Source organism: Schistocerca cancellata, chromosome 5 (genome assembly GCF_023864275.1).
Source record: "Schistocerca cancellata isolate TAMUIC-IGC-003103 chromosome 5, iqSchCanc2.1, whole genome shotgun sequence".
Taxonomy (NCBI): domain Eukaryota; kingdom Metazoa; phylum Arthropoda; class Insecta; order Orthoptera; family Acrididae; genus Schistocerca; species Schistocerca cancellata.
Window position 1 is genome coordinate 571,343,590 of NC_064630.1, and position 19,370 is coordinate 571,362,959.

The following is a 19,370-nucleotide window of genomic DNA, read 5'->3' on the forward strand; positions in this document are numbered from 1 at the left end:
CGCGGTGAGTAGAATCCTCACATTGAGCTTTCACCAATTCTATTTGTGCAGTTAATTTTCGTTCCGTCTCTTCGGCCCGATCTTTAAGTTCCTTTGTCTTCGTCTCTATCCGCTGCTCTAATTCGGAAAAACTATCTTGTAACTGCTGCTTAATCTCAGCTTTCAAATTTTCCTGCCCTTCCGTAACTGAGGCTAACTTCGTATTGATGTCGATTTTCAAATTTTCCTGCCCTTCAGAAACTGAGGCTAATTTCTTATTCAAATCATTTTGCCCTTCAGTAACTGAGGCTAATCTCTTATGCAAATCATTTTGCCCTTCAGTAACTGAGACTAATTTCGTATTCAAATCATTTTGCCCTTCAGTAACTGAGGCTAATTTCTTGTTAATGTCGATTTTCAAATTATTCATGCTCTCGGTTATCATCTGCATCTGTCTCATGATAATTACCAATGGATCTAATCCATGTTGCGTACTTGCTGTTACATCTCCAGCCGTGTCTACCGGGCGTTCTATTGCGCTATCTGTAGCGATCGGTTCTACAACACTTCTTACTACATCATTATTATCAGTGCTAACAGCTGAAGGCTGTTGCGTGCTGCTCTGCTCTGCTTGACTCATCTTAAACATTGCCCTAGTTAAAACCATATAAATATTCTACTGTCACTATATAAATATATCTCCCTTCACACAAGCGTACTTCTGTGGCTACTTTCTTACTGTACTTATATAGATAAAAGTAACTGGGGCAGGTCTAACTACATCTGGCATGAACACAATTAGTCAACGTTCAAATATTCAATAGTACTAAACAGAAAAGCGTATACTTCATCTATTCTAGTAAGCTTCAATAATAAAATTATAGATCTGGCCTTTTCTCTGCGCCGATTTTTTTTTTTTTTTTTTTTTTTTTAATGGACTTGTAGTCCGTGGTGATATGTTACAATACAGCATCACCGGTCTATTGCGGTCTAGCTGTGTTGCTGAGGCAGTAAATTTCCACAGGGCAGTGACTGCGTCACTGCAATTCACTTTGGAGCTGTGGCGGTGGGACTTGTAGTCCCGTACCACCCTCTGACGGTGATAGTGCTACATGAGTCAGGCAGAAAATTTTGCCTAACATAGGCAGGTAAAGGTGTGGTAGTGGGACGTGTAGTCCCGTGAGCGTGTTGTTTATGTTCTTATTTGTAGATCCCCTGAATGTGACTGCGAGTATTTCTTCTCTTTTCCAAGCGTCAGTTAAGTTGGCTCGTCGTAGTTCACATGAAACAGAGAACAAAATTATTTTAACAACGTCCAAAAACGTGTCCTGTCACGGATTGGCCATTATAATGAATTCTACTGTAATTGATGAAAGTATGTGAATGCAGCTTGCCGCTAACTTGGTGTAATGTTTTGTCTGTACAGAGGTGTATCTGTCGCCTTTATTACCCCTTCACTCTCACACACAAATCGGTACAATACAGTTAGGGCCTCCTGTTTTATCTTGAGGCTGATCCGTGATAAGACAGGCAAACAATTATGCTAATGGAGGATTCTGAGTATTTTCTCGAATTTCATTCGCTCTCTCTCTCTCTCTCTCTCTCTCTCTCTCTCTCTCTCTCTCTGTCCTTTATCTGTGTACAGTTTTAAATATATTATTTCATTTACGTGGAATCAGCCCAATAGAATCTCTGGTGGAGCCCTTCGTCTTAATATTCAGCGGCTGGTTTGCTGGAAAAGATCTTTACATTTGTTATTATTGTTAAGCGCTGCATTCAGTTGGGAAAAATCGATCGTTTGAACCATTCGTTCATTTTTACGTCAGATTTAGAATTTCAGATGTGGACGAAGCCTTTTTGGACGATTTTATCAAAACTCGGTGACTGCAGGCTCTCTTCGTCACAGCTGAAACTTCCCCACTAATTACAGGGCCAAGGCAATCATCAATGATTCAGACAGAGAACTCATTCGTCATTCACTCTAGAATAAAAGGGTCACAAACCTTATTTCTGAGGAAAATAGTATATTCAATCCATCTCCATTACATGTTCCGTTTTCTGTTGATTCCAAGTCTTACTTAATTTTCGTTTACCGTTTTTCTCTATCCACCAATAACCCGCTAGTGGCACAAACTTTAATAGCTCGCTTTAGCGAGAAGAAGAACAAATATGTCTCTTTTAGCAACCCGACAATCTTCCAACAGATACTTCCGAAGCTGTACTCCTTCTCCCTCTATAATAACCATGGAGAATACATCTATGTATCTCTGTTATTCCAAAGAATAATCTTACTAGAAAAATACCTTGGCGTCGACGAGCTGTCGGCGCATATATTACTAGAAATCCGATCAGATACTTTCCAAAAGTGAATAAATGTGGATGATTTGGTTGACCATTATTAATTATTGCGTGGTAGAGGGTAAATTTCCGTGGGGAGATTACAAGAACTCAAGCTCTGGGTGGAAGGCCCGCACAGGCGTTGGTCCTGCTTAAACACAGGAGGTAGCTAGACAGACGTCGTGGCACCTGACCTCTGGAGCACATTGTGTATTGTAGTATGGGCCGGAAGGATAACCGGATAATACTTCCGAACGCTGAAAATCTTGGACGCAGGTGAGAGGAACGAAGAAGCGGCACCTCGGAAACCACGCAGGCTGCGTTATTTCCAAAGGATTTTTACTCAGAAGCGTACCATTGTTTTTTTCCTCGCAAAATTTTCCACCTGGACGACAAAAGACTAAAATATGATTGGTCGGTGGTCGGCGTGCGGAAGAATCTGTACAGAGGGAGAATGTTCCGTGGTTTCGGGAATATGATTCGTTTTCGGAATTACGAGGGGGGGGGGGGGGGGGAGCAGAGCCTGGCTGGGAAGCCAGCGCTGGAGAGACGAGGTCTTCCGTTGTGAGCGCCCGTGTGTGACGGTCGCTCGATATCAGCTTTTGTTGGTACAGACGGACTTATTGTCTTTGCTCTCAGTAGAGTTTACAGTTAGAAAGGAACTGAACTGTTGCGAACCTGTACGATTCTGGACTTCACCTCCGGGTTGGAAGTCGTCGTTGAGTACGCAGCGTTCAGTAATTGAGAGCACTTCCTCTGCCTATACTTACGTTGAGACGTTATCTGAACTCTCTCCTTGTGGTTGGGAATTCGCGTTTGTCGTCTGTAAAACACAGAGAGCAGAAGACAGTATTAGAGTATATTAGTCAGAGGACCGCCTTCTGCCGTCCTAGTGTTTGAAAGAGTTTATTTGTGGCTGGAGTTCTTCCATCGTGGCAGACGACTACGAGAACCATCACTTCGACGCACCGGACGCAGTACATACGGTGATATCGCAAATTGCTTCGGCTTATTAGGGCTGTTGTTGTTGTGGTCTTCAGTCCAGAGACTGGTTTGATGCAGCTCTCCATGCTACTCTATCCTGTGCAAGCTTCTTCATCTCCCAGTACCTACTGCAACCTACATCCTTCTGAATCTGCTTAGTGTATTCATCTCTTGGTCTCCCCCTACGATTTTTACCCTCCACGCTGCCCTCCAATACTAAATTGGTGATCCCTTGATGCCTCAGAACATGTCCTGCCAACCGATCCCTTCTTCTGGTCAAGTTGTGCCACAAACTTCTCTTCTCCCCAATCCTATTCAATACTTCCTCATTAGTTATGTGATCTACCCATCTAATCTTCAGCATTCTTCTGTAGCACCACATTTCGAAAGCTTCTATTCTCTTCTTGTCCAAACTATTTACCGTCCATGTTTCACTTCCATACATGGCTACACTCCATACAAATACTTTCAGAAATGACTTCCTGAAACTTAAATCTATACTCGGTGTTAGCAAATTTCTCTTCTTCAGAAACGCTTTCCTTGCCATTGCCAGTCTACATTTTATATCCTCTGTACTTCGACCATCATCCGTTATTTTGCTCCCCAAATAGCAAAACTCCTTTACTACTTTAAGTGTCTCATTTCCTAATCTAATACCCTCAACATCACCCGACTTAATTCGACTACATTCCATTATCCTCGTTTTGCTTTTGTTGATGTTCATCTTATATCCTCCCTTCAAGACACCATCCATTCCGTTCAACTGCTCTTCCAAGTCCTTTGCTGTCTCTGACAGAATTATAATGTCATCGGCGAACCTCAAAGTTTTTATTTCTTCTCCATGGATTTTAATACCTACTCCGAATTTTTCTTTTGTTTCCTTTACTGCTTGCTCAATATACAGATTGAATAACATCGGGGAGAGGCTACAACCCTGTCTTACTCCCTTCCCAACCACTGCTTCCCTTTCATGTCCCTCGACTCTTATAACTGCCATCTGGTTTCTGTACAAATTGTAAATAGCCTTTCGCTCCCTGTATTTTACCCTTGCCACCTTTAGAATTTGAAAGAGAGTATTCCAGTCAACATTGTCAAAAGCTTTCTCTAAGTCTACAAATGCTAGAAACGTAGGTTTGCCTTTCCTTAATCTTTCTTCTAAGATAAGTCGTAAAGTCAGTATTGCCTCACGTGTTCCAGTATTTCTACGGAATCCAAACTGATCTTCCCCGAGGTCGGCTTCTACTAGTTTTTCCATTCGTCTGCAAAGAATTCGTGTTAGTATTTTGCAGCTGTGGCTTATTAAACTGATTGTTCGGTAATTTTCACATCTGTCAACACCTGCTTTCTTTGGTATTGGAATTATTATATTCTTCTTGAAGTCTGAGGGTATTTCGCCTGTTTCATACATCTTGCTCACCAGATGGTAGAGTTTTGTCAGGAATGGCTCTCCTAAGGCCGTCAATAGTTCTAATGGAATGTTGTCTACTCCCGGGGCCTTGTTTCGACTCAGGTCTTTCAGTGCTCTGTCAAACTCTTCACGCAGTATCGTATCTCCCATTTCATCTTCATGTACATCCTCTTCCATTTCCATAATATTGTCCTCAAGTACATCGCCCTTGTATAGACCCTCTATATACTCCTTCCACCTTTCTGCTTTCCCTTCTTTGCTTAGAACTGGGTTTCCATCTGAGCTCTTGATATTCATACAAGTGTCTCTCTTTTCTCCAAAGGTCTCTTTAATTTTCCTGTAGGCAGTATCTATCTTACCCCTATTGAGATAAGCCTCTACATCCTTACATTTGTCCTCTAGCCATGCCTGCTTAGCCATTTTGCACTTCCTGTCGATCTCATTTTTGAGACGTTTGTATTCCTTTTTGCCTGCTTCATTTACTGCATTTTTATATTTTCTCCTTTCATCAATTAAATTCAATATTTCTTCTGTTACCCAAGGATTTCTACTAGCCCTCGTCTTTTTACCTACTTGATCCTCTGCTGCCTTCACTACTTCATCTCTCAAAGCTACCCATTCTTCTTCTACTGTATTTCTTTCCCCCATTCCTGTCAATTGTTCCCTTATGCTCTCCCTGAAACTCTGTACAACCTCTCGTTCTTTCAGTTTATCCCGGTCCCATCTCCTTAAATTCCCACCTTTTTGCAGTATCTTCAGTTTTAATCTACAGGTCATCACCAATAGATTGTGGTCAGAGTCCACATCTGCCCCTGGAAATGTCTTACAATTTAAAACCTGGTTCCTAAATCTCTGTCTTACCATTATATAATCTATCTGATACCTTTTAGTATCTCCAGGGTTCTTCCATGTATACAACCTTCTATCATGATTCTTAAATCAAGTGTTAGCTATGATTAAGTTGTGCTCTGTGCAAAATTCTACCAGGCGGCTTCCTCTTTCATTTCTTAGCCCCAATCCATATTCACCTACTACGTTTCCTTCTCTCCCTTTTCCTACACTCGAATTCCAGTCACCCATGACTATTAAATTTTCGTCTCCCTTCACTATCTGAATAATTTCTTTTATTTCATCATACATTTCTTCAATTTCTTCGTCATCTGCAGAGCTAGTTGGCATATAAACTTGTACTACTGTAGTAGGTGTGGGCTTCGTATCTATCTTGGCCACAATAATGCGTTCACTATGCTGTTTGTAGTAGCTTACCCGCATTCCTATTTTCCTATTCATTATTAAACCTACTCCTGCATTACCCCTATTTGACTTTGTGTTTATAACCCTGTAGTCACCTGACCAGAAGTCTTGTTTCTCCTGCCACCGAACGTCACTAATTCCCACTATATCTAACTTTAACCTATCCATTTCCCTTTTTAAATTTTCTAACCTACCTGCCCGATTAAGGGATCTGACATTCCACGCTCCGATCCGTAGAACGCCAGTTTTCTTTCTCCTGATAACGACATCCTCTTGAGTAGTCCCCGCCCGGAGATCCGAATGGGGGACTATTTTACCTCCGGAATATTTTACCCAAGAGGACGCCATCATCATTTAATCATACAGTAAAGCTGCATGCCCTCGGGAAAAATTACGGCCGTAGTTTCCCCTTGCTTTCAGCCGTTCGCAGTACCAGCACAGCAAGGCCGTTTTGGTTATTGTTACAAGGCCATATCAGTCAATCATCCAGACTGTTGCCCTTGCAACTACTGAAAAGGCTGCTGCCCCTCTTCAGGAACCACACGTTTGTCTGGCCTCTCAACAGATACCCCTCCGTTGTGGTTGTACCTACGGTGCGGCTATCTGTATCGCTGAGGCACGCAAGCCTCCCCACCAACGGCAAGGTCCATGGTTCATGGGGGGGCTATAAAAGCTAAACACTGAGGTTACACACCGTAGATCATCTCTGCAAGTAGTGTCTTCTAGTGTTTGGTACTTAGATGATGTCAGTCATTCTGCGTTATTGATATTAGACCGCGCAGTCATAATAAGGGGCAGAGTTGGGCAATTGGGCAGTAATGGAAATGTAAACTTTGTAATATAAAGGGTTTGTTTTGAATCTGCAATAAATACACAAGCTGGAACAACGTTTATCATTTAGTAGGATTAGTTGCCTTCACCATGCATTTATGTTTAGATTGTAATTTATAGAATTAAGAGATCCTAAGATCTGCTTCAGGAGGTAGTCAGACAGGGCCAAATCTTCATTTTAGTGTTTATTATTTTCCGTTGCGCACATTCATTTTACACCCGCCTAGAGTAGCATCTTGGAAGTGTTGCGGGCAGGAGCTCCAGCCAGCTCGTGAATTTGACGATCTAACACGCGAACAGAATCTGGGACGATATCCCTCACGTGAACATACAATTCTGTTAATCAATACCAAGCCGAATAACTGCTTGCACAAGGACTAGAGTTGCTGACTTACTCAGCTTTTAAAGCTCCTTCTCTTGAATGAATGATCTAAGTTTTCTGAAACTTTAATCATTTGTTTGTATGCATATGCACGAGGGAAAGACAAAAAGTAAAGGGACTTTTGAAATTTCTCTCAGTAGGGCTTGCTAACACTGCTAGCACCCAGGGCTGAAGTATGTCGTCTGCAACAATTCTATATAACGTGTCACTCTTATTCTCGCGTTAGTCGTCGTATTGTAGCAGACCCGTGAAACATGGCAGCTCCAAGGAGGAAATGAGGACAGTGATTCGCTTTTTGTTTGCAGAAGATGTTAAACCAGCGGAAATTATTCGGTGAATGGAAGCGCCGTATGGCAACAGCTGTTTATTGCGAAGTAAGATCTACGTATGGATATAGTTGCTTCAAACGGAGAAGAACTTCTCTTTGTGACGAGGAAAGGTCGGGCAGGCCATCAACATCAAGAACTGAGGACAATTTGGAAGTCGTTGAGGTTATGTAATCGAAAACAGACGAATCAAATGTTCAAATGTGTGTGAAATCTTATGGGACTTAACTGCTAAGGTAATCAGTCCCTAAGCTTACACACTACTCAGCCTAAATTATCCTAAGGAAAGCACACACACCCATGCCCGAGGGAGGGCTCGAACCTCCGCCGGGACCAGTCTCACAATCTATGACTGCAGCGCCACAGACCGCTCGGCTAATCCCGCGCGGCACAGACGAACCACAGCGGATGAAATCGCCAATACTTTTTTACATACCAGTCGTGGTTGAGCGTATTCGTCCTTACACGACAGGTTAAGCATTCGGAAAGTGTGTGCGAGGTGCGGGCCGAAATAATTGTTAGCGCAGCATAAGGGGCAAAGGATGAATATCTCTCGTAAACATTTGGCCCGTTATCATCGCGAGGGAGATGGATTTTTACAGCAAATATGTTGCTGTAGACGAAACATGAGAGCATCAAGACGAATCGTAAAGTAAGGTTGCGAGCGTGGTTTGGAAATAACCATTATCACCAGAAATTTAAACGTCAACCATCAGCAGGCAAGATTATACCAACACTACTCTGGGACATGGAAGGTGTGGTAGCCGTTCAATTCACCCCAAGAGGCGAAACAGTGAATAGTGAGAACTATTGTGACGTGTTGCGAACTAAATTAAAAGCTGCAATAAGATCGGAACATCGCGTAAAACTGCGAACAGGTGCCATCCTTCAGCAAGGTAACGGTCGGCCACATTCTGCCAAAGGAACTGCAAAAACAATAAAGGAGTTGAGATTCGAATTGCTGGAACACCCACCGTACCGTCCAGATCTGGCTTTCTATATGCATGGACAATTGGAGGAAGCGCTCAGGGGAAGAAGATTTGTAACAGATGCTGAAGTCGTTGATGCAGCGCAAAATTAGTTACGGGTGCAACCAAAAAACTTTTTCCGAAGGAATCAAAAAACTTACGAAATGTTGGACAAAGTGCGTTGAAATGCAGGGAGGTTATGTAAAAAAATAATGTTTCAGTTTTCTATCATTAAATAAATATTCCTTTTCTTAAAAATCCCTTTCCCATCGTACATCCCTATGGATAATTCCTTCATGCTGCACCGTCTTTTTTTATCTTAGAGTGTATATTCAAATATTTCTACATCCCTGAAATATTTCTCCTATACTGCTTCTTCCAATACACGTTAACAGACGATCTGATAACATCACACCAACATGAAGCACGCACTACTCGGCCTAAACTCATAAACTAACAGACCCACTGTAAATGTAATGGAATAACAAATCTTCTGTGCGCCGAAGGAAATAAAACTCCAACAGATTTCAAGACACTAATAGTTAAATATGGAAAACATTAGGCAATAGACATTTTCAGTTATAAAACTAAAACTGCTAGAGAGTTCATTATAAAGTAATAGGTTCAAAAATGGTTCGAATGGCTATGAGCACTATGGGACTTAACATCTGACGTCATCAGTCCCCTAGTACTTAGAACTACTTAAACCTAACTAACCTAAGGACATCACACATATCCATGCCCGAGGTAGGATTCGAACCTGCGACGGTGGCGGTCGCGCGGTTCCAGACTGAAGCGCATAGAACCTCTCGGCCACTGCGGCCGGCCGTACTATGTTCTTGTTGTTGTTGTTGTTGTTGTTGTTCTTGTTTGCCTGTTCCAGTTGCTCTAGGGCGTCGGCATTTTTATATAGTGACAGTTCGTAGTCGAATATCCTTCCTGACGCCATCACTTCCCTCGTGACGGAATCTGTGTACTCCATATGTCTGCGTCTAGTGTATCTCTCACGTTGAGGTGGGACAAAGGCTTTGCTAAATGTGTGCGTAGTGTGTATCTACGGCGGGACGTGGTTACAGCACGGTGCTTACCTATTCAGATATGGGAAACCGCCTAAAAACCACATAGAGGCTGGCCGGCTTACCTGTCAAAAATGGTTCAAATGTCTCTGAGCACTATGGGACTTAACATCTATGGTCATCAGTCCCCTAGAACTTAGAACTACTTAAACCTAACTAACCTAAGGACATCACACAACACCCAGTCATCACGAGGCAGAGAAAATCCCTGACCCCGCCGGGAATCGAACCCGGGAACCCGGGCGCGGGAAGCGAGAACGCTACCGCACGACCACGAGATGCGGACGCTTACCTGTCCTCGTCGTTAATCCGCGAGGCACATTTCACCCGGGACATAATAGCCTCCGTGGTTCTCGGAAGCGGCATCACAGCTACAGTGGACTGCACTTACAAATTCAATCCTTATGTTTGAAATAGTGTCGTAATTCAGGAATATATGAATGAATTCCATCTGATTAGGTCATCAGTAAAGCATGCACGTATGTGGTGCAGGAGCAGCTCACGTTGTAAGTACTGAGCGTACATATGAAAGCAGTAAGACTTAGGAGGGTTTGTAGTGACCCTGTTAAAACTTGAAAACTAAATGTACTGCTTGTAATTTTTTACGTACAAGGTATCCATAACTAAAGTCCCAGTTTCAGAACGCTGTAGAAAAAGAAGCACTGTTCAGAACGACGTCAACTTTGAACAACATATTATTGGCGCAGGTGAAACGTCATGGAACAAAAAGAAATTAACGAAAATTTTATCAATCGATGAGGGTATAAGCGCGTTAACACAAATGAGGCCGGCTGCAAACGACGGACCAATCGTAATACGTCAGCTATGTTTTACGTTGCACGTTACATCATCAGTTGGCCTGCTGTTCAGTGTGCATGAAGTTCGACAGTCAACAGTTGTGGCATTGTTAAATAGTTCCATCCTTCACATCAAGGTCATACCACGTCGGATGGTAAAAACCAATTTTTAAGTGCACTAAGTGTCAGGCATCAAGTCAAGCGCCAGCACGCCAGTCGGGAACTATAGAGCAGAAAGGGCTGTGAGAAGAGGTCAGCCAGTCGCACGCTGACCGACCCTGTCCAGGACGACAACGCGACAGCAGCGGCTCCTAGACGAAGAGGACGCAAGTGCCACGCCCGACTGGTCACGCCCCAGTCGAACAGCAGCTTCTAGACCAGCGACTTGCATAGAAGCATCAAAGCTTCGCTTGTACGCTTTATGTAACAACAAACTTGGTATTGTTATGCTGAAGAAACTTGCTTATTTTGCACGTCGCCCACTCGCCCCGAGAACATACAGTCAAGGTCGTGTCCCACGTGAGCGACAGAAGCGGGCAACAGCTTCAGGCGACAAAACACAACCGCAGGTGTACTTACGGAAGTGTTCTACGTGAGAGACATCTGTGTCGCTGTCTGTCTACGACAACTGGCGACGTTTGAATTCAAACGTGTTTGAATCTTGTCGCTGCAGCACGCGCGACAGAGAGCGACAGCGGTGGAGCGGTCGCTACGGCAGCTATTAAATACTTAACATCCGATTTTAAGAAAACTATTCGGTGAAAAAATTTGGTTCTTCCGCATCTTATAGCTTGATATCTTTAAACGATAAAGGTCTGAATTTATTTTCGTTATTCGTCTTAGTTACTGTGCTGCACGAAATTGAGTACATGGCTGCAAGAAATTTTTAAGAATTTACGGCGGTAAAATCACATTGTGTAGGGTTTCCGTATAGTTCATTTAAGGCCATACATTATTGCGTACGAAATGTAACCAATATATCTACATTGTATTTAAAGTTGAGACCGGTACGATACCTTTTTTCATTCTTGAGATATTGGTTGTTATATCTGTGGACGGGTCGTTCGCGGCGCGTCCGAACCTTTCCTGAGCTTCGGGAATCAAGTGGTCGTAAAAATCGTCGTACCTCGTAAACGGTTCAAGATATCGAAACGACGAATTTTGGAAATGACAGCACGCAGAAACGACTATTTTATCATATGATTAACACTCGATACGTTTTCGTAAACGCGTGAGAAGAGCCGAAACGAGACTCCTAATAACTTGTGTGACGAGGTTTCGTCCAAATTTTCATAGCCAAACAAAGGGAGAGAAACAGGTAAACGGGGTATTAAAGTGACCGGCATGAGGTTTAGTTTGGCATGAAAATATTTAACTGCTTGAAAGTAATCAGGGTAATTAACGAAAACTTAATTAATAAACTGAGGAAAAATTAAAATACGTCACGAAAAGCTGCTGCCACGCTATGTAAATGAAGCGTCAAAAATTTCATCTGTTCAAGACCTAGCTATTTTGCACATTGGTGCGGTATTTAAATGTCAAAAAGGCTTCCTTCGAATCAAGTATAGTAGGAAGGCAAACGAGAAGTCAGTAAGATCATGCCTTCTGAATAAAACTTGAAATTAAAAAAATGAAAGAAATAAAAAAAATGGTCCAAAGGCTCTGAGCACTATGGGACTTAACATCTGAGGTCATCAGTCCCCTAGAACTTAGAACTACTTAAACCTAACTAACCTAAGGACATCACACACATCTATGCCCGAGGCAGGAATCGAACCTGCGACCGTAGCAGTCGCGCGGTTCTGGACTGAAGCGCCTAGAACCGCTCTTCCACCGCGGCCGGCGAAAGAAATCACACAAATATTTTATGAAATGATTTGTGTAAAAGAGATAAGTAGCTCAGAGAAACGCTCTACGTGCCTTTGAATGATGCTCGAAATCATGAACAGAAAATGAGGTCCACCAAACGTTTGCCTAATATTTTTCATTTCATACATCACACACATCTATTCCCCATACGTAATAGTGCACCGCTCCTCGGTGCGGATATTAATAGTAGTGGATACCACAATGACGTTTCCCTCTACGTCAATAACACGGGGCTCAAATTTCGCGTCATTCTGAGTAGTGGTTCTCTTTCAACTATGGACATCTCGTATTTCATGTCACTGGGGAAGCCGCGTAGTAAACTGAGGTGTGAAATATAAATTGTTCTTCTTTAGCTGCAAATAGAAACATTCTCAAAATTACCACTTTATATTTCCACTTAGTTTCTAGCGTACTACACTTTTATAACGAAGTACTTACACTTTTCTCTTCTTCGCTTTTTTTCACATCCACTCCGAAGCAACGCTGGGTCCCAGACACATACATAAAAAAAAAGTTTTGCATCACCTCGGTTGCGAGAGTTCCGAAACTGTACAGAAAACTGGAATAGAGATCAACATAAACATGATTTCCGCCCTTTTTATTGCTCATCAAAACCACACATTGCATGTTGTACCACCATACAGCGAGACCTTCAGAGGTGGTGGTCCAGATTGCTGTACACACCGGTACCTCTAATACCCAGTAGAACGTTCTCGGCCGGCCGTGGTGACCGTTCGGTTCTAGGCGCTTCAGTCTGGAACCGAGCGAACGCTACGGTCGCAGGTTTGAATCCTGCCTCGGTCATAGATGTGTGTGATGTCCTTAGGTTAGTTCTAGTTCTAGAGGACTGATGACCTCAGATGTTAAGTCCCATAGTGCTCAGAGCCATTGAACCATTGAGCACGTCCTCTTGCATTGATGCATCCCTTTATTCGTCGTGGCATACTATCCACAAGTTCATCAACGCACTGTTGTTTCAGACTGTCCTACTCCTGAACGTTGATTGGGCGTAGATCCTTCAGAGCCGTTGGTAGGTCACATCGTCCATAAACAGTTTATCCCACGGATGTTCAACAGGATTCCTATCTGGAGAACATGCTGGCCACTCTAGTCGAGCGATGTCGTTATCCTGAAGGAAGTCATTCACAAGATGTGCACGATGGGGTCGCGAATTGTCGTCTATGAAGACGAATGCCTCGCCAATATGCTGCCGATATGATTGCACTATCGGTCGGAGGACGGCATTCACGTATCGTACAGCCGTTACGGCGCTTTTCATGACCACCAGCGGCGTACGTCGGCCCGACATAACGCCACCCCAAACCAGCAGGTAACCTCCACCTTGCTGCACTCGCTGGACGGTATGTCTAAGGCGTTCAGCCTGTCCGGGTTGACTCCAAACACGTCTGCTTGAAGGCATATGCGACACTCATCGGTGAAGAGAACGTGATGCCAATCCTGAGCGGTCCATTCGGCATGTTGTTGGGCTCATATGTACCGCGCTGCATGGTGTCGTGGTTACAAAGATGGACGTCGGGAGTGAAGTTGCGCATCGTGCAGCCTATTGCGCACGGCTTGAGTCGTAACACGACTTCCTGTGGCTGCACGAAAAGCATTATTCAACATGGTGGCGTTGCTGTCACGGTTCCTCCGAGCGGTCATGCACTGCAGTAGTATCCCTTGGCCTGAGTGAGGCATGTCATCGAGAGTTCCTGTCTCTCTGTATCCCCTCCATGTCCGCATAATATTGCTTTGGTTCACTCCGAGACGCCTGGACACTTACCTTGTTGAGAGCGCTTCCTGGCGGAAAGTAACAACGCGGACGCGATCGAACCGCGGTATTCACCGTCGAGGCATGGTTGAACTACAGACAACACGAGCCGTGCACCTCCTTCCTGGTGGAATGACTGGACCTGATCGGCTGTCGGGCCCCCTCCGTCTAACAGGCGCTGCCCATGCATGGTTGTTTACATCTTTGGGTGGGTTTAGTGACATCTGTGAACAGTCAAAGGGGCTGCGTCTGTGGTACAATATCCACAGTCAATCTACAGGAGTTCTGGGAACCGGGATGATGAAAAACTTTTTTTTGATGCGTGTATATAGCCTGAGCAACTTCTTCTTAAATAGTGGAGTTCGTGTCAGTTGAACGGGATAATGGGGGTAGGGGGGCGGCGATTTCCGCTGGTGTTAGTTCCTTCTGCTACTGCTGCTGTTCCTTTACTGTTATATAGGAGCCAGCGTGCTTAATCTCACTGTTCGCAGCTCTGTACAACACAGCTCATGTGCGATGCATCAAGATATTTGTATTCCAGTTGCTGTAGAGAGATCCGCGTGGGCAGCTGGCGGCTGAGATTGAAGAATTGAACTACAGCTACGTCGGTAGTTAGCTTTAAAATCGTGAATAAACTTTTCAGTGAACTAATAGTACAATGAGCCAACAGCCACAGACTACAGACCAACGCTTCTATTGGCATCAATGTCTATGGATATATTCTTTGGTTAGTCATGCCTATAAGGCTGGCCCACATTTACGTCTGCTGAATTATAGGCGGCTTATGGCTGGTAAAAGCTTGAATTATCAAACTCTCTTACTTCATTGAGAGTAATATCCCCATTCTCTGCCCAGTACTTGGGCGAAAACTTTCATTTCTTCCCGGATATTCATCTTTTTACTTTTTGAATTTTATGAAGGAATTCAATGTTATCTGCCATTGTTAAAGAGTGGCCTGTGTTGTTAATGTATGCTTCTACTACTGATTTGCTTTATTTCTTCATCCTGTAGCAACCCATCTTTCTTAAACAGATTCTTTGAAATTCTACCTGTTACGGCACGGAATACTAAGGGGTTGAACAGCAGAAAATTTTATTAAAATTCAGTCACCAATGGAAACGTGACACGCATATCCGTTAGCTCGTAAGAGAAGTCGAAAGAAACAGTGCCGATTTCATGAGAACCAGTATCAGAGAACTCACACAGCAGTTATGAGCCTGTTAATGGAATATCAGAATAAGGACACATGCGGTCATTACGAACCGAGCTTCGCATCATAACCTCACGTTAGCTCCCTTTAAATACTCGAGCTCTCCGGCTCTCAAGGAGTTGATCATTGGGCGTTCACAGCAAATACCACTCGATTCCGTGTTTACGATACTGTATCGAAGCTATGTCCTAGATATTTCAGAACAGTTGAAACGTCCCCTTAAAACAATTATAAATGGCTGAGCTTAAACTGACACACAATATTTTTGGCGCAACGCAATCTGACTTTCAAAAATCCCTACAAAAGAATGGCCCTGACTAACATTAACCTATACCTTTCACAAATCACTTACCTCACAAAAATCTTTGTTGCTCGAACTACTGCAATACAGCGAGCGCCACCACTGCCAGCTAAATAAAAGATTCAAACTACTGAAACGTCCCCTTTTGAACATTTATACAAGACTGTGCTTAAACTGACACACAATATTTTTTTAGCGCAACGCAATCTGACTTTCAGAAATCCCTACAAAGGAATGGCCCTGACTAACATTAACCTGTACCTTTCACAAATCACTTACCTCACCAAAAATCTTCGTTACTCGAACTACTGCAATACAGCGAGCGCCACTACTGCCAGCTAAATAAAAGATTCAAACTACTGAAGGCACTAACTACTGATAGGCATAGTTAGCAAATGAAAGATTTTAATAGAGAACAAACAATGTATTTACCTTAATAATCATAATATATATGCCATCCAGTCTTACAAATTTCAAGTCTCCGCCATTTCTCTCCCCACATCCACCACTGCTGGCGGCTCACCTCCAACTGCGCAACGCTACGTGCTGTTAACATCCAGCTGCCCAACGCTACAATGGCGAGTATTACAACAATGCCAACCAGCCACAGACTGCACACAGCACAGCCAGTGATTTTCATACAGAGCGCTACGTGGCGGAGGCGTTACCAATATAAGAACCTAAGCAGCCTACTTACACAGTCGACGCACCAGCCGAAGTTGTACGTGAGATGACGGCCTTCTCCTGATGATACTGTCTGCCATCTACCACTGCCAACGGAGAAATTGACTGTCTTCCGACAACAACACATCGCGGAGTGCTGACAGCATCGAACTTCAGGGCGGAAACCGGCAGCAGGTCTAGCGTGGCCCACGTTCCTGTTCAATACTTAGGCGCCTCCGGGTGCTGAAACGTGCCTGGCCAGTAGCGAGGAGATCGACCGACCACACGACTTCAAACATCGCGGGTAGGTCATCAAGGGTCAACACAGAATTCGGGGTGGGATCGAGCACACTCCAGGAGCTAGCGAGACCATTCGTGCAAGACCATAGACGCGCGGACAGCGCGCCGCAGCGCGAAGTTACTCACTCTTCGCCTGGGTCTGCAGACGAGGAGCTGACTTGGCAGCCGTCAGCGGGAATCCATCCCGAAACTGAATGAGGCGTCGGCTACATAGCCGGTGTGGAACAAGACGACTGTAAACATGGTTAATAAATAACTGAACTTTCACATTGTCTTACTAGCGTCAGAGACGCTTCACAGGCACCCAGCTGCTAGCCTGACTGCATTCAGAGGTGTCTCCACTCGGCCCATCTGTATAGCACTGACAAAAAGTAATTTTGTACATACGAGGTATGTCCAAATGTGTAGATGCCGATTTGTTGATATAGACAATTCCCATTAAATAGTGGATTTTAAACGACACATCGGACTTTTCCAACTGATTTTCATGAAGAGATGCAAACGTTTTAATTCAAAATTCCACTCTTTCCCGGGACTTTCATCTCTACAGGTGTTCAATAAGTGACACGACATTAAGGGAGACGTTTCTTTTTTGTTGCGGGTATGATCCTTGTTTAATTGAGCAAAAAATGCATTAAACAATACGGCGGAGAGTAGTCATTTTCACTACATGTGCCAGTTATACCGATAAGGTAAGGGTGCACCAAACACGCCCAACAACAAGCGGCTAAGCAACAACTTCCTGAAGATAGGAAAAGTGTCACATTCAAAGTGATCAACCAAAGTACACACTCTAGAAAAGTTTATCGACGTCCAAGCTACGTATTCTTTAACCCCAACGAAATCGGTGTGACCCTTATCTAGCGATTCTGTTCTCCTATTCGGTAGCGCCTACATGGAATCATGGAATTGTGAAAGTGCCTAAAGATGTATCCCTACATAATCCGTGCTGTTCACGAGTTGTTACCTGAATACAACGCAAAATGTGTACCTTTCTGTCAATGTTTCACGTCAGCCCTTATGCCAAATAAGGAAGAACTCGAGACTGGGTTTGTTTTGACTAGTCACGGCTGCACCATGATGGATATGCGAATGCACAGAATTCATACATTTGGGGTGCAGAAAATCTACATCATCAGCTGCACGAGCCTCCTCAACAATGTCCCGTGCACTGTCGCGTAGGCGAATGTCCTCCACATTCTTTCACGACACAATGAACACTGAGTTCTGCACGCAGATGGCACAAAAATGTGTAAGCACTATACCTGAAGACCAGCTTCAGGACACTTGGTCTGAACAGGACAATACTACTACTCATACAGCCAACGAGAACGGAACTTTCTTGAATAAGTGTTTTCGGAAGTGTCGTGGACTCCTAGGTCTTCTGATATATGCCAACCTGACTTTTTCCTGTGAGGAAACCTTAAGGGCCCTGCTTAAAAACCTCGCCTTTGAAATGATGAAATAAGAGTGGTCCACGAAGTATCCTCCGCGACACACGTTAAGGTGGCTAGCAGAGTTAAGATATGCTCGTAGATGTAGATTACTGATTTGCAGATGTTGAAAGAGGTGATGCTGCAATTCCTCAACAAATGTTACGTATATTGAAGAGCTTCTGACTTAATCTATTTGAAGTAATGACAAATTTGAAATTAAAATAATATTTGACAAACCTCATATTTTACTGTGTAATTGTGGCTTGAATGATTTTCAGTACCTTAAAAAGCGAGGAAGGAGATCAGGGTTACAATTTCTACTCTAGTTTGCGTCTGAACATTAATGGCTGAATTTCTCACTTATCTTTTGAACAATGCCCATCATGTTTTCTTCTTTCACTAGGCACAGCTAGTAGCTGAATATATTGTTTCCTGTTTGACAGAAGCGATTGTTGGAGTCATATCTTCTAGGATTAATGTAATTGTAAAGTAACAGGAATTTAATTTGTTTCTTCATCAGTTTAATTAATAATTCTTAGATTCTGTGCTGCCCTCGTTGGTGGAAGTGAGATGCGATCTAATCATTGAGGGTCGAATGACACCATCGATTCCACTGTGACTGAATAATTTTAATTATAGGATTCGAATTTTTATCCAGTTGAAAGACGTTGTCACGATTTATAAGGTTATGGTAAGACGTATTTTCACAGATTCTGTGATTACTGAATCCCAAAAAATTGTAACCCGAAGCCAAAATGTTTGTTGTGTTGTTTTCCATTGAGTGTCTGATGAAAATACAATGTTCTGCTACTGCTGATTTTAACGTTGCCGTAGGCGGGTTTATCGTACGTGTTCTGTACAACGCTCCTGGACAGTTCGTGTCATCTGGCCCGCACACTCACAGCGAATTTTGTAAACGCCCGTTTTTTTCAGTTGTAAATCGTCTTCAACGGATCCAGCCAGGGCTAAGCTCTTTGCCGGTGGGCGGAATAATTGATTCATTTTTTCTTAAGCAATATGCCTCTTTTAGAACAGACTTTCCCGGCATATGGAAAGATTGCAGTTGATTTATAGTCGTCATCAGTATCCTCAGTCCCAAATAAGAAAGGCCATGCACAGCTATAATAAGAACAAGGAACTGAATGGGACGAAATATTGTGGCAGAATGCCGATGGGATCCGCCTGCACACCCGAAAATTATTAGAAGAATAAAATGAATGTCACTAGTTTTTCAAAAATACAAAATATAATTGACAAAGTTTGGTGTTACGATACTTCATCGAAATAACTCCTCTGTTCTCATTTTACATTCGTACATAAACTACACTTTAACACGTATCGCCGGCCGAGGTGGCCGAGCGGTTCTAGGCGCTACAGTCTGGAACCGAGCGACCGCTACGGTCGCAGGTTCGAATCCTGCCTCGGGCATGGATGTGTGTGATGTCCTTAGGTTAGTTAGGTTTAATTAGTTCTAAGTT